Source organism: Hemicordylus capensis, chromosome 4 (genome assembly GCF_027244095.1).
Source record: "Hemicordylus capensis ecotype Gifberg chromosome 4, rHemCap1.1.pri, whole genome shotgun sequence".
NCBI classification, from domain to species: domain Eukaryota; kingdom Metazoa; phylum Chordata; class Lepidosauria; order Squamata; family Cordylidae; genus Hemicordylus; species Hemicordylus capensis.
In genome coordinates this window covers 95,250,658-95,265,979 of record NC_069660.1, presented here as the reverse complement: position 1 = coordinate 95,265,979, position 15,322 = coordinate 95,250,658, and positions in this window count along the sequence as shown.

Genomic DNA, 15,322 nt, shown 5'->3' with positions numbered 1-15,322 from the left:
ATAGGGATGTGCACGAATCGCGATTCATTCACTGATTCAAAGCACAGCCTGGACACCTTTAAAAGGGAGAAGAGCAGTTCTTCTGCTGCACGCCACAGCTTCTTGCTGCTTCAGTGCTCCTCACAACTGCCCTCATGCATCAGCAGCAAGCACATGGCTTCCACGCAACTGCAGGGAGCACCACAGCAGCAGGAAGCTGGCAGGGGTAGGAAGCGTTTTTAGAAAGCATTCAGCAATGGAGCCAATTACCTGTGGTGGGGTCGATTCTCCCTGAAGAGGGACAAGATAGCACTCTTCAAATACGCAAAGTGCTGTCACATAGAAGAGGGGAAAGGCTTGTTCTCTGTTGTCCCAGAAGTCAGGTCTAGATATAATGGACTTCAGTTACAAGAGGATAGATTTTGCTTGAAGATTATGAGAAACCCTTTAAACAGCTCAAGCAGTTCTCTGTGGCTGCCCCAAGGCTTTGGAATGCACTTCCTGTCGAAATAAGTGATTCTCCATCTCTGATTGTTTTTTAAAAGACCCTTTAGACACACCTGTTTTCTCAGGCTTTTAACTAAAACTAATTTTAAATTGTTTTAATTGTTTTTATTCTGTTTTGTATTTGTTGTACTATGTACATTTTTTTGATTATGTACATCGCCTAGAGATATGAGAATATCAAGTACTATATAAATATGATAGACCAACACATAAACACGCACAAACAATGTAAAGAATTAGCATGCTGGGGAGATAGGCTCTCCCTCCCTGAAGAGTCTCTTCAGGCAAAGGTTGGACAGCCATCTGTTAGAGATGTTCTAGCTCTCGATTCCCGGCATCAAGCAGGGGGCTGAACTGGATGGGCTACAAATCCCCTTCAACCTCTATGAATCTGTCATTCTATTCAAAGCCTATCCTGAATCACAGCCTCAGTTCAAATTAGCACCCACGCACCCACACAACATGGCTGCTTTTAGACGAGAAAAAAGAAACCAGGAGATCCAATTACTGGTCTCCTGTTATGACCTCTTTAGAGTCCAAGTCAGAGACGGGGGCAACCTTAAAGGAGCAGACCAAAGACCCCTTTAGGCCAATGCAGACTGTGCAGTGAACCACAGTTTGGAGACACCTGAGACAATGGCCACAGGTAAACATGCTGCAGTCAAAGATAACAACACAACCCCCTCCGCACCAACTCTGTAGCTCCAGAGGTTGGCAGGGTGGGGGGAAATCCGCATTTTCTGGATTGCATCTCTCAAAACTCCAGACATGGGGAACAGTGGAGATAATGGGTTTGAAATGAGATGAACACATGTGACAAAGGTCCTGAATTGCGTAAACTAATGCAGAAGTTACAGACAAAATAGACCTGGATATGCCACTGTAGGCAAGATTAGATTCATATAGTGCCTACTGCCCAGGTGAAATGTTGTCTGTTTCCTACCTTTGAGCCTCCAGCTACTTCTTCCAGTGAAGAAGTTGCTGGTACAACAAATCCCTGAGACCAGTGCCTAAGTACTATCATAGAGGCCTATCTGCATCCCCATTTTCTGTTTTTAGGACTAGACAGTGAATATTTGAGTCTGGTGGCTACTGTAAGCAATGAATATGCATCAAGGACTGTGGCCAGTCATGGCTCTCTGACACATGCCTCCAAGTACTGAGGGGTGTGCTTCTGACCTTCGTATCTATTTACTGAAGGAAAACATGAGTGAAACAGCAATGTAACCCAGCTGCCAGAACAAATGGCAGGAAGGATAGGTGGAAGATGAGCAAACAATTGTGTATACAAGGCATTGAAGAAACAGATATGATTTCAGTTCTTAGTTCAGCTGGCGCTTTTATGCACAGCAGTGTTTTACGAGGAGGCTTTACTGCGAACTTGAAGTTGTCCCCAAAAACCCGACACAAATAGTGGATTTTTTAAACTCCAGATATAAATCAGGTTACACTCTAATGCACAGTGAAAAATCTGAATTGTGTGTAAACTGCTCCCCGATAACTTGCATGGATTTGGGGGTAAATCTAGCTAATATGTGAACGTACCCCATCCATTCTAGAGGAGATGCAAGAAAAAGGGCTTCAAAAGCCCCATGTGAAAAACTTCCAGGTGAGTTTCTCTCCAGAAGATTACACTCAAAAGATTCCAGCATCTACCTTTTTTCCCCTGGAAAGTTATTGTGCTTTTTTTGAGTGGAATTCTCAGGAGAATCTGGCAAAGCACTGCAAGATCACTCTATTGACTCCAGTAAATTAGCTGACTCAAGTGTTTTTTTGAGGAAAGCAGCATTAACAGTATGACCTCTATGCAAGGCCATAGCTACACTTGTCTTTTGAGCGAGATGTCTTCATTAGCATTAAGTCAGAGTACGTACAAAGGCAAACAGAAATTTCAGCCCATGGAGGAATTTGTGACCATCAAATCCCTTGACGCCCAATTCCTCTTTGCCTTTAACAAGGGCAAATGTTTGTGCTGATATGAACAGGACCTTGAAAGAGGCCACAAATGTCCACTGGAATTAGAGGGAAAGTTTGAATTCTTGTCTGTGACAAGTCAGAGGAAAATCTCTTTTGTTTTTGAGTCAGAAAAATCTTGCATCTCAGATAAAATGTGAATGTTGAGAAATGTGATTATGATTTATTCTTTCTGTCACTGGAAGGCAGATTGGCAGTAAATTCCAGGCTGACCTTCAGTCAGTAAGAGGTTGGAGTGAAAAACCTCTTTTGGAAAGATAACCATGAAAATAAATGTTATCACAGCTCCTCTGGAGGTAGAACAGAAGCCAAAAATGAAAACAAACACAATGTACAAACCATGGCCTGATGGAATCAGACTTATTAGAGGCTTGAATTATTCTGTATACATGCCCCCAGTGTTGGCTTGTGGTCACAATGGGTGCCCTTTCGCTGGGGCCCATGCAGCCTTAGCCCTAAGACAGTAGGACCAGCTCACATGGTGAATTGCTACTTTGCCCCTCTGAGAGATAATCGACTCTGGCAGGGCTAATGATGGTGCCTTATGTACCAGCCTTAGGGATATCAGAGCAACTTGTTAAGAACAGTGGAACCCTATGGTCTAGGAGTTCTGACAATAAATGCCTTTTGGATGAGGAAGGGTTAATGGCATGTGGAACAGAGCATTGTCACTAACCCATGTCTAGGAGATGTCTAAAAGATGTAACCTAGGTTACACTAAGTTAATATTTTCAAATAATTTTCTAGCACCTGCTTTGTTCTGAGTGTTTATTGACTGGAAAAAGGTGTACTCAAGATACTACATCTAGAAACTTACTTAATCTCATTTCCAGCAGAATAGCTACATTAGTATATTGTATTTTTGCATCTTATAGTCAAGATGGAAGCTGTTTGGTAAGTAAAATACACTTTTATCTATCAGAGCAAAATTCTACATTTATTCTGCCACAGATGCCTTTGGTATATCTGTGTATTACAAGCAGCTTTTTAAATGTTCTGTGGGGAAATCAGTACTTTATTTATTTCATGTATATCCTGCTATTCATTCACTAAGGAACTCAAGGTAGCACACATGGAATTCCCAGGTGGTCTCCCATTTAAGCATTAACTGCACCAAGACCTACTTAGCTTCAGTAAGTAGTTGCATCATGTAACTACAGACCATGTTGTTGGATCACGCTGCGAGCCTGGTGGTTCCTGAGTGGATAACCCACTCAAGTAGCCCTCCCCTTAAACCGGGTTTGCGGAGCGAGCACTCTGAAAACCTGTTTTTTGAGATAGTGAGTAGCCATGGTGTGGCTCTGTGCCGTGGCTACTCACGAGTAGACCCCCGGCAGGAGGCTGAAAAGCAGCCTCCCGGCTCAGGGGTCTCTCTGGTATGCCCTGCACACTCGTGCAGGGCATGCTGGAGCTTCCGGGGGTCACGTGGCCCCTGAACTCCTCAGCCCCTGCCAACTCTGTCACGGAGCCGGCAGTTGTGTGGGCGGCTGATTCAGTCATCCAGGCAGGTCTGCCCGATAGTCTGCGGGGAGAGCAGGCTTAGCCCGCTCTCCCCGCAAAGCTGGACAAAGCGTGTCTCACTGACCATGAGACCCGCCTCACTGTGCATTCCAAGTTCATATCATATCACTGAAAACAGTGATGAAATCCAATCAACACAGAGACAATCAGAGGTTAAACGGATCTGGTATGCATTGTTTGATACAAAAAAGAGTGACTGTGTGATGATGGTGAAATTTGAGCAATTGCTTTATATCTTTTTGGAGACATCGATCATACCCATGTGGGCAAAGTGTCAGAACGTGTGCAGGGTGGCAGCCATTGGCTATGATCTTCAAGGGAGCATGCTGAGCCTGATTGTGCCTTATTGGAATGGACCACCTGCTCTCAGCAGGGAAAAGGCATTTAAGTCCCTTTAAATGACATTTAAATCCTTCTCCTGATAGCAATTGTACCACCGTCCTTGTAAGAGCCCTGCACTAAAACAGTCTCACACAAGCAATGGTGGGATGCAGGGTGGCACTATTTTTCTGTTACTCCAGGTAGGGATCATGATGGCTTCCTAGGAGGGAATATGTATATGAGTGAGGGCAAAGGATCCTGGGGCTGGTCCACTGTGACCAAGGATGCCCTTGTGATGGCAAAGCAGTCCAGGAACACCCAAGCACACTCCTGCTTCTGCATCTAATTGTCAACCAGGGATTAGCCCTCTCATGAGGGGGCGAGTCCACTGGAGTGGGCCAGAGGCTCAGTAAGCTTCAGTCCTCTGTCGGACTGTGCTCTCATGAGGTTAGACTAGATTTTTCCTGATTGGCGGCAGGTCTCCAGGGTTTCAGGAAGGGCTCTTTCTCAGATCTCCTACTTGGAGATGTCGGAAATGGAATTTAACCCAGGTTCTTCTGCATTCACGGCAACTGCTCTACCATCGACCTACAGCTGAGTGGGATAATCATTATTTTTTCAGAGTTTACTTTTAGGGCTTCAGGAGACTAAGGTGGTACAGGAGCCCAGGAGGAAAGGAATTGAGAATATATCCAAGAGAGAGACTGACTGAAAAAGGGGGAGGGACAGATATTTTGCAGTTGATCAGGTAAAGAAATTGCATCCATCTCTTATATCATGTGTATTTGTAATGATAGCCAGATTTCTTAATCCAGTTTTTACTGGATGCCTGAAGCTTTGCAATCTGCTGCTTTCAATCGCACCAGTCTGAATGTATGTTGGACTGGTTATTCTTTTTATCTTGTGTTTGAATTGCGTCTGTATTTCCGTTTTCAGGAAAAGCTGTTCTTAGTAATGCCTCTGGACTTCATAGGAACATAGGAAGCTGCCATATACTGAGTCAGACCATTGGTCCATCTAGCTCAGTCTTGTCTACACAGACTGGCAGCAGCTTCTCCAAGGCTGCAGGCAGTAGTCTCTCTCATCCCTGTCTTGGAGATGCCAGGGAGAGAACTTGAAACCTACGTGCTCTTCCCAGGGCGGCTCCATCCCTTAAGGGGAATATCGTACAGTGCTCACATATGTAGTTTCCCATTCATATGCAACCATGGTGGACCCTGCTTAGCTAAGGGGACAAGTCATGCTTGCTACCACAAGACCAGCTCTTCATATTTCCATTCCTTGAAGTAATCATAGGAACATAGGAAGCTGCCATATACTGAGTCAGACCCTTGGTCTATCTAGCTCAGTATTGTCTTCACAGACTGGCAGTGGCTTCTCCAAGGTTGCAGGCAGGAATCTCTCTCAGCCCTATCTTGGAGGCAACGTACTGTATGCTTTGGTAGTTTGTTGGTTCAATAAAAAATCTTGTCCTATTTAAAAATAAATAAATCTTGTCCTATCTTGGAGAAACCAGGGAGGGAACTTGAAACCTTCTGCTCTTCTCAGAGTGGCTCCATCCCCTGAGGGGAAGATCTTCCAGTGCTCACACATCAAGTCTCCCTTTCATATGCAACCAGGGCAGACCCTGCTTAGCTAAGGGGACAAGTCATACTTGTTACCACAAGACCAGCTCTTCATATTTCCATTCCTTCAAGCAATCATGAAGGTGGATCCACTTTCATTCTTAGGGCCTCCACTGCATTATAGAGAATCAAGTAAATATAAATGTGTTTGATTAGACATTCAAAGATTAGGCAATTCAAGTGGAGCACCCCGACAGACCTGGCCTCTAATCAGAAGTAGATTATTCAGGAGGGTTTGTTCAATTTGTTTGTTTAATTTTAGACAATTGGTCTATATAACCACATTTGCAAAGGCACAAGAAATGATTGGAGCCCTTTATCAGAATTGCTTTTGGCATCGATGATGTGGTCATGAATATACAGAGGCTTCATTAGTGAGCTATCTGCAGGAGGCTCAATCTTCCTTTTACTAGCCCAAAGTGGAACACTCTTTGATATGAGGCATCAAAGAGCAAGGTAAGAGATAAAAAGGATGCCAAATGAAGGGCTTTAAAGCAAGAGAGAGAGAGGAACCCTTTCCAGCCCATCAGTAGTCAGATTTCAAATGGATGATTGATGAGAGAGGCCCCTGTTCCTCTCACCAGCCTTCTTCCAGGGCTCTCTTACTGAATGAATGAAGCAGATTTTTCTTTTCCACCCATAGTGTCACAGGAAATAATGTCTCGATTCCACTGACCTGGTGACATTGGAAACATCCATTTCAAAAATGGGTCTGGCTAGCAGGATCAGCAATCCATCTCGACATAAGAAGCTTTTCAAGTATATACAGTTGTTGATAATAACTGTTAAATGAGTAATTGTATGTGAAGAGCTGAACCAGTTGAAAGAGCACCCGTATAAAAAGAGCAAACCAGCTCTTTGTATGTGGATAAAGCCAGCAGCCTGTCAAGGCAGGGACATGCAGGGACATACAGCATGGCATGGTGGGTGAGTGGGGGGAATGAATGTGTTGAATATGCAGCCAACAGCAATGATGAGGTTCATTGTAGACTATGGCTTATGCTAATTAGAAGCCCTCTAGACTCTAGACAGACCACTTCTAAGTTCTGTATCGTTCCTAACACATGTTGGAAGTTATATAGATGCTAAACAGTAAGAGTGGTGACACTGACATTACTGAAATTGAGTTATTAATTCGAAAGCAGTTTTTCAGTTTAAATAATGATGATAGCATTGAAAGGCCTGCAGCCTGGAAAGGTAGTATTTATATTAGTTACTTAACTTTTAGTCCAGTTTTGTTTTAATATATAGCCGTGATTTCTGCAGCCCACATCTAATTTTACTCTTCTCTTCCTTTTAAACACACACACATATGCTCTCACTTTCCTACAAAAATGTGTTTCCACCCTATCCCCAACCAATACATCCCCCCCCCATTTTAGTGTGGGTTCAGTAATCATAAGGTAAAGGTAAAGTGTGCCCTCGAGTCGATTTCGACTTTCGACTCCTGGCACCCACAGAGCCCTGTAGTTTTCTTTGGTAGAATACAGGAGGGGTTTACCATTGTCTCCTCCCACACAGTATGAGATGATGGCCTTTCAGCATCTTCCTATATCGCTGCTAGTACCAGTGGGGATTTGAACCGGCAACCTTCTGCTTGTTAGTCAAGCATTTACAGTACCTGCTGTGCCACTTAAGGTGGCTTCAGTCATCATAGCAGCAAGTAAATAGCTTTAACCCTGCTAACTGAGCAAAGAGGCACCTTTTAAAGTGGTGGATATCTTATATGAAGCAGCAGACAGCAACTGTCTCTATTCAGCCCCAGCACAGCATCTTTCCAGTGGCCATTGCTGGTGTCTACCTTGTTTCTTTTTAGATTGTGAGCCCTTTTGGGACAGGGAAGCATCCTATCTATCTATCTATCTATCTATCTATCTATCTATCTATCTATCTATCTATCTAAATGCTTTAATAATTTTTGTTGAAAAGCGGTATATAAGTAGTAAATAGGAGGGAACTGGCATTCCTAGTGAGCTTACTCCTGGCACTTGCTGATACTTCTGCCTCTTTTCATGTTGTGCAAACCCACCAATGTTATGCAATTACAATGCCAAAATACAGCAGAAGCTGTAATGCTGGCATTTTGCAATGCCTTACAAACAACAGCTTTGAAAGGGAGATATCAAAAACTCCCCTATAAAGAATGTTTTTGCCACTGTAATTCAGGAGATATCAAAACTACCATTCATGTGCTCCTTTACTGCCAAAGTTATCGAGCAATATGGTACAAATAAATAACTCCTTTTTAGCCTACTTTCCAATAGGCTTAAGAGGTCACCCGACATTCTGTGTGTGTGTCCATCCGTGTGTGTCCCCTTATCAACTTTGCAATGCCTGGACCAATATGAACCAAATTGGGTACAGTTGTAGGGACACATAGGGACACCTCAATGGTGTAGTTTGTGATGATGTCATCTGCCCCAATCCAAGATGGTGGCTGCGTGAACTTCTGAGGTGCAAGTGAGGTAACTTGCGAACCGCTTAACTGATTTGAACCAAATTTGCTACAGCTGTAGAGACACATAGGGATGCCCAAATGGCATGGTGTGTGATGATGTTATTCACTCCAATTCAAGATCATGGCCACGTGAACTTCTGAGGCACAAGTGGGATAATTTGTGGACTGCCTGATCTATTTGAACCAAATTTGGTACATCTGCAGTGAGTGACACACAGAGACACCTCAGTGGCATAGGTTGTGATGATGCCATCCACCCCGATCCAAAATGGCAGACACATAAATTTTTGAGGTGCAAGTGGGCTAACTTGTGAACGGCTTAACCGCTTTGAACTAAATTTGCTACAGCTATAGGGACATAAAGGGATGCCCTAATGGTCTGGTGTGTGATGATATGTGGTGTCGTTTGTGATTATATCATCCACCCTGATTCAAGATGGCGGATGGGTAAACTTTTGAGGCACAAGTGGGCTAACTTGTGAACCGGTTAACCGATTTGAACCAAATTTGCTACAGCTGTAGGGACACATAGGGACACCTAAATGGCAAAGATTGTGATGATGCCACCCACCTCAGTTCAAGATGGCGGACACGTAAACTTTTGAGGTGCAGATACACTAACTTGTGGACAATCTAACTGATTTGAACCAAATTTTCTACAGCTGAATGGACACATAGGGATGCCCCAATGGTGTCATTTGTGATGATGTCATCTACCCCAATCCAAGATGGTGGATGCATAAATGTTTGAGGCACAAGTGCACTAACTTGAGGACTGTCTAACCAGTTTGAACGGAATTTGGAGCAGCTGTAGTGAGTGACACACCGAGACACCTCAATGTTGCAGTTTGTAATGATGACATCCACCCCAATCCAAGATGGCAGACACATGAACATTTGAGGTGCAAGAGATCTAACTTGTGGACCTTGATTTGAACCAAAGTTAGTCCAGATGTAGAGACAGTGAAAGGAAAGTAGGCTGCAGAGGTGCTCTTACCTCTGAACTTCTGGGCTGAAGTCCAGGGCCTGCATACACCATATAACTCCAAATACTTTTTAGTCTGTCCTGGGTGGTGTGGTCGCCTCACTGCACCTCTGGCATGACTGTGACTTACACTGGGCAGCCGGGTGTGACCTCTGCTTTAGAAACAGAGGGGGCAATGGGGAAAGAAGTATTTGGGATGGGAATACATTAACAGAAGCTCTCTAACTCCTGGGCCTTGGGGACCCACCTCATGGGCTTCAAGGTTTGGGGGTGCCTCCAATGGACCAAGGGGGCCTCCTGCTGCCACCCTGTGCCCACCCCACTGCTTCCCTGCTGCACCAAACTGCCAAAAGTTACCTTACTTTAGCCACCAATGTGTGTGGCTGGGGGGTGAGCCAAGCAGGCCTCCCCTGACCCCATGGTGGAAGGGGCGGGCAGAGTGGCCACTGGGCTTGTCTGTCTGGCCCAGCAGGTGCTCTGGCTGCTGCTGCCACCACGGGGTGGGGGGAGGCCTGCTCGGCTCACACCTTCCACCTGCTCCCTGGTCGCACACATTGGTGGCTAAAGTAACTTTTGGTGGTTCATAGCAGGGCAACGGCGGGCACAGGATGGCAGCAGTAGGCTCCCCGAAAATGCAGGGGGTCCTTGTGGCAGGGGTGGACCAGGCCCCAGATTTGCCTAGGTGCACCATTGGTAGGCTGATTAGTTCTTACTAGAACAATTTGTATAAGTTGGCATTCAAGTCTTAGGGACTCTTTTTATCTTATCTTCTAGCTGACCAGAATGATCGAATATCTTATAATGTGGCTAAGTTTTGTTTGATAGCCAGCAAAACTTGCCAGGAGCTCATTATGAATTCAGTTTAGCTGTTCTGTTTACAACTTCTTATGGTTTGCTTTGTTGGACTTCTGTATGTATGTATTACTGGTCTGTGACTGTAATAAAGGATTTGATTTGATTTGAACCCACCCATCTTGGGAGGATGGTGTTGGGTCCCCTTCACCACCCAATATGCTCTGCCCAATTTCAAAGGTAGGGTACAAATGTCAGGTGAAGGTTGGGTGGCAGTGGGGATCCAGCATTGTCCACCCAACAATGACACAGAAATGAGTGGAAGTTTTGGTGAGCACAGTCAGCACATTTGCCAGGAACGGTGGTTTCCTCTTACTTACTTGCCTCCATGATCTCTAAAACCCCTCATTAGATTTTGCTAGCACTTAAGTTTGTGAGCAAATGTTAGTGCTTTTGCTCACAACTATTCCTTGATTGCCACAGTCACGGCAATCCCCCTTTCTGCTCTTTGTTGACCTTGCCTCCCCCTTCCCTTCCCTCTAACCTACCTTGTTGTTTTTCCAAACATTTAGACTGTACACTCTTCAGGCAGGTACCTGTCTTTCTTTGTTTTTGTTTTTGTAATGTTATTCTATAAAATGCTATGTACACTGATGGTGCAATATTAATAATAATGCTATATCTGTGCCAGGAATGGAAAGAACAACATTGCTATTATGATAAGAGGAAGCCTTTATGTATTGTGAGCAAGGCATAATATGCATGCTCACAAAGCACACTAGATGGGGGCAGCAAGAAACAATGCATTAAGAAACTAAATGTCAATGGTTGTAATGGAAATGTGCCAGTGTGGATGCAGGCGTAGAATCAGAAGCTAGTTATACCCCCAGAACAAGCAAATAGGTATGCTGCCAATTGCTCCTGAAATTGCTATTATGCAGCAAGCAAGCAAAAGTAAATCTTGAGACTGTCTCATGTAAATTAATGGGACTTAAGTTAGTAGCGACTAAATTGTCTTATTGAGTTTAGTGGTGCTTAGTCATGGCTTACTAGTCTGGATGCTGCCCACTGAGCAAGTTGGAAAAAATCAATTACACAGCAATGAAGCAAAATGTCTCGAGGCTTGGCATCTCTATTGCTGGGAGGTTTCAAAGATGCAAGCAAAGAGGTACAAGAGGGCTGCATAAGCACGGAATTTCCTCTGAAGGAAATTGCCTCAAACTTTGAGGTATGTTGCTTCATTGCTGTAATAGATTTCACTTACAAGTATACATTTGACATTTGAAGATTTCTCTACTTCCATTTCCTTATTTGATCTTTTTCCTCTGTGATAAACTTGCTTATCATCTTGAGCCTTACTTTTACTAGTACTACTTTCTATTGTTGTTGTTGCTGCTGCTGCTGCTGTTATTATTCCCTAGAATATTCTGAAACTAAGAAGTTTCAATTTTGGTTATTTAATGCAAATGTAAATACATAAGAAGCTGCCTTATACTGAGTCTGACCATTGGTCCATCTAGCTCAGTACTGCCTGCTCCAGGCCTGCTTAATATAATGCCTGAGAGCCAAATCCAGCCTGCGAGGACATTTTGCAGCAACAGCAGAAACCACAAAGAACTCTTGACTTGTCCTACTGACAAGCAGCAGCAGCAGCTGCTGCTAAATGCAGTTGGCTCCTTGAAACCAGTTGCCTCCTCCTCCCTGCCCCTGGGCCGGGGCCACTGACACCCCCCTTTCCCCCCTTGACTTTTCCCCCCGACTCCAGCCCTCTGCTCCCTCACTTTCATTAATGTTTCAACTTTTAATGTAATAATTAATGTACTGAATATTGACTTCGGCCCCCGCATACCAAACAGGGGCAGAGCCATGATTAGGCGAACAGGTTCAAAGAGCCCGGGCTGCTGCCTCCAGGGGTCGCGCCTGATGTCAGATGCGAGGGACATTATTGTGCACCCAAACAGGGCCATGCGGCCTTGTTTGGGACCTTAATCGGCTCGTGCTGCGTTAGCAGCGTGGCCAGAATGACTCTCCTTGCTTAGAGTGACTCTCCATGGCTGAGTGACTCTCCCTGCCGCGTAGCCCCGTCTGGAAGGGAGACCATGTCCCTGCATCTGACGTCAGATGCGGGGGCGGGGCCAGGGGGCCACAGCGGTGGTCAAACACAGGCCGCCACCAGCCTGCCTCCGCAACTGATACCAAGCCACACTGGTTGGTTCTAGCCCAATGGGGCATTTGAGTTGGGCACACCTGGTCTGCTTGGACTAGCAGCAGTTCTCAAAGAGAAGAGAAAACACTTGTTTCAGGCAGAAGTCTTTCCCAATCCAGTCCAGAGATGCCAACAGGGACTTTGAGAGGCCCGGCGCAGAAGGTTCATTTGAGGCCCCCCTTTAGGGATGTACACAAACCATTTGATGCTGAACCGGTTCACCTCGAACCGGCCTGGTTCAGCAGCTTCATCACGAACTGAACCAATGGCAGGGTCCACGATGGAACCAAGCCAAGTTCAGTTCAGGAGAACCAGATCAGCATCAAACAGGCGGCCAGGTGGGAGCAGCAAGATAAGTAGTAAGGTAAGTAGTAAGGTTGTTACTTGGCCACTGTGGCTGCCGGTGCCGCCACTCACCCTCCTGGCACAGCCCAAGCACATGCGTTGCATTGTTAGCAAGCCGCCCATGTGGCGGTGGTGTGGCTCTGGCCTCCGCATATGCAGGAGGTGTTGGAAATTCTCTGTGGTGAGAGAATCCCTTTTTCATTATAGCAGAGTGCACAGAGGCACAACACAGCGGATTTAGTTAGGCATGCGTGTATGCTGAGAGTAAAGTAACTTGGAGCCAGTTCATAGTTTCAAATCAATATATATGGCATTTATTAAAGAACTCCATTCTAGATAGGAAAGTGAGGAGTTAGGATCTCTAATCTATCTAGCTGGATGCAGATGGATTCTGCATCTTCTCTGCACACATGGTGCAGGGAGAGAGGCTTGCCATGTTGCAAGGTAGATGGACAGGCAGGGAAGAGAGAGAGGAAGGAAGTTAATCCCTAAGAGTACCAATCTACATTTCAAAGGGATAGTGTCAAAGCAGTGGAGAAGGGGTGACTAATGTCTTGACCCTCTAGCCCTCTGACTCACTAGTCTGTCCTCCACTGTCTGAGACAAGAGACAGCGCAAAGTCCTTTAACTTCCAACAGGAGATTCTTAAAGCAACGGCTGGGTAAGAACCTCACTACTTCTCTTGCCACCAATTAGACATTTATTCTCAGGACCCTCACCCATTTACTTGTAAATCCTCACCAGATCCCCCTTTACAAGTATTAGCTGCTTGAACTGCTGAACTGGTTTGGTCAAACGGACCAGACCATCTGTTCAGTTTGACTGAACTGGTTCGGCATAATGCAGTTCGGTTTGAATTTGATAAGGATCTGAACCAACCTGTGATTTTGGGTTTGTGCACACCCCTATCCCCCTTTTCTTCTCTCCAGCTGACATACTACACAGTGTTATGTATATGGTAGAATGTAACATTTGTACAGTTGTATAAGCACAAAAACTGTGCGGAGTTGCATGACAGTGCGGCCAGTAATTCTGTTTGTGCCATTTTTGTGTCTGCACAACAGCTTTCTTGCACAGCTGTAAAAACATTATGTTCCATTGCACGTAGAACGTTACACAGGATGTCAGCCACTGCCTCCTGTGTCAATGTAATAACCCAAAATATTCGAATAACTTTTGATTCTGGGGTTATGTTTTAACTGAATAGTTGTATTGCCTTGAATGAAAAGGATCAACCTGAGCACTTCAAATACTTAACCATACTTTAGATTGCGGGGCTTCTATATGTGGGGCCCAAGGCAATTGCCTCCCTTGCTACCTCCCCCCCACCCACAAAAGCCCCTGGATGCCAGGGATTGGAGCTGGGACCTTCTGCATGCAAACAGATGCTCTGCCACTGAGCTACAGCCCGATCCCCACTGTTTTAGGGGCAAATAATAACCTTCCCCTTCCCACATGTCATGGTCCCAAACAGGTGTTGTGAAAAAAGAGGCACTTCTGGCTGGAAGCACACCTCTTAATGATTTCCTGTGAACATCTAGTTTGGCCCAAATTTATTCTCAGCTGAACTGCAGATGGAATTCCAACAGTTGTTTGTTCCCCATTTCTCAATTTCAATGCTGTTTCTGGTTCCTCCTAAAATGATTTTGAAGTAGTGTTACATTATTCACGTTCTTTGCAATAAACATTCCATATCTTTTCAACAGTGCTACTTCTAAACCAGACATCTCTGATTTTACTCATGCTCATTCCTTTTTCCTCTTAGTGATAACTGTATATTTGCCTTTGCTGCATTTCATTTTGTTAATGTGGGCTCCTTTCTCCAACTTAACACAAATGTTTTATAGTCATCTAATCCAACCCCTGAAGAGAGGCAGGAATCCATCCAACCAAAGCATTTCTAACAAGCGAATAGAAGAATACAGCCTATGGATTATTGTAATGATGTAATAAATTTTATTAATTGATGTTATTATGCAGCAAAACAAAGATTAACACAGAAATTTAAAGGTTTTTAATTAAAAGGACAGCCCCTTAACATTATCTGTGCAATACAGGAAAGAGGTGGGGGTTGTTGATATCTTCAATATTAAGCTTAGGAATGTCAGACACTGAAGATAACCTTTATCCAGTGTGGGATTCTGGTGTCATTCTAGATGAAATTTCTTTTTTGAATATGACGGTCCATTTTTCTAAGGATTGGTCATCACAATCCTAAACAGACTTACTAAGGAGTAAGCCCATTGAAGCAAACTTGCTTAGGATTGTGCCGTATGCCTCACACATACATATTGGTGTGATTGTGGTTCACTGTGCTCGATATGATCTGGATGAAATCTGCATATGCCATCTATGGCACTCAACTTTGAGGGCTCCACTCGTGATAAACTGTTCTAGGGCCCTGGGGAATCAGAATCAGATGCACAGATTTGTAGACTGAGGTCCAAGTTATCATTTTTTGGATCTGAGGGTGAGATATACTGAGCTGGTTCAGACAGTGGCCAACATACTACCGATCCAAGAGCGGGACGCATATGCAGCTTCCATACCATCCTCACTGCTTGCAAACATGGGACTGTTTCAGGCCTCCTAAGGAGTGCACCATCGCT